The sequence below is a fragment of the Anser brachyrhynchus genome (assembly GCF_964034855.1).
Source record: "Anser brachyrhynchus genome assembly, chromosome: 2".
Taxonomy (NCBI): Eukaryota; Metazoa; Chordata; class Aves; order Anseriformes; family Anatidae; genus Anser; species Anser brachyrhynchus.
In genome coordinates this window covers 44194108-44195983 of record NC_137695.1, presented here as the reverse complement: position 1 = coordinate 44195983, position 1876 = coordinate 44194108, and positions in this window count along the sequence as shown.

Below are 1876 nucleotides of genomic sequence, written 5' to 3'. Positions count from 1 at the left end.
CACCGGTGAAGAACTCAGTGTGACCAGGAGCCAGATGGAAGAGAAATAATTTTACACTATTAATATGAAATGCCACATGTAACAGGACAATGTTTTATCTCAGCATTAATCAGCCCTTGTGATATCTATGTACTTCATTCGTACGACTCCAGCTTTACAATTAAATCCAGGGTGGGAGCATTATGAACAAGCATCAGCACAGCCCACCTGAAAGTGATTTCTTGTCTGTCGCATTTCCTGTATATGACAGACATAAAAGAGCCAGCTTGTGTGTTATTTACCATCAGACAATTAAAAAAAATAAAGTCCTGTAAGCAATGATTTAGCGAGAAAACATTATTCCTTCAGAAGATAATGCCCCTATGACAGAAACGTATCCATCCTAATTCTCTTGTGATGTTTTTTTACCTTCCTGTTTACTCAGATTTTGAATTTAGAATTTAGATAGTGCTTTTTGAACACCTACATATTTATTCTACATTGATTTCATGCACCCTTAAAATAAATACCAATTGTGAGCTACAAGTACAATGAGAAATGACCTAATGGATGAAACTGACTTAAAATTAGGAATAAAATGCATCCTGTCACAGGATTGCTGGGCAACCATCTTTACCCGTCTCAGTATCCCTGTCTGTAAATGAGGAAATAGTACATTGCTCTTATTTTATGGTAGGCTTTCAGGTAGACAGTACATTATTTTGTTCACCAATAAAACCCCAACCATGCCTCTTTTACAGTATGGTGCCCCACAACCAAGCAGTGTCTACGGAACTGAGCTCTCTTAATTCACAAAAAAATCATAAAAGAGCAAACAGTAAGCAAACAAAAAGCAAGAACTGACAGCTGTAGTCCCTGTCTCATGTGAACAGCTAGTGAGGAGTTTTCAGCTAATGCAGGAGATGGTGTCTGTTTATCATTTGACCATCTGAAGACGGCTCACATCTACATTCACATCCACAAGGATGATATACTTAAAAGCTATGTAACCTTTCCGCCAGCGGCTGCAGCTCACCTATCTCTTGGCGATTGCTCTCTCTCTACGTGACTTTGAGCTATAGCTTGTGTGAAAATGCTGACAAGAATTTAATTATTTCATGGTGTTTTCCCCATGCCTCTACAGGAGATCTCAGAGAGGCATTAGTGGAACTGCTGCCCCTAGTCCAACACTTGCGACACCCCCACTCCTCTAGCTGATGTAAACGGTAAGAAAACATAGTGCTTTTCTCCTCCTCTGGAAACCTGAAGATGCAACAGAAACAAGCATTGCTGGGTGCACATTACAGGACCTCAAGTGATGTTGAAAGATCTCACAGACTGTATTGTCCATGACTGAGGCTGTAGCCGTGTACTGGGCAGGTCTTGGAAGGCAGGAAAGACCGGGCCTTGGGCAGAGGTAGTAAAGTTTTGGTGTTTTATAGCAAGCTTGGTCTCTCATTTCCAATGGATCTGCAATGCATGCATCTGGTGCTGAACCATAACTATCTTCAAATACTACGAACACAGCGTAAGACAGCTGCTATCATAGAGGAACCTAAGGAGACTCAGAAATCGATGGGAAGGAAAATAACTGCGGAACAGGTGAAATTGGTCACTTACCCACCAGTGCCCTCCAGCGGCTCCCACAGTAACTCAAGGAACTGAAGACAAAATCTTCAGAGGTCAAAGGTATCATTTCATTGAAATTCTATCACTAATGGACAGAAACGAAAACGCTGACATCTGGATATCATACAGCTTTTTTAATTTAAGTTCTCACATGGCGATCTTATATCTGCTCTGATTATATATCGTTAGGTACAAAAATACTACATTCCATCAAGCGAGTAAAACAGTAATTGCAAGCCATGTTAAATGAAACAAGAAACCAAACTGA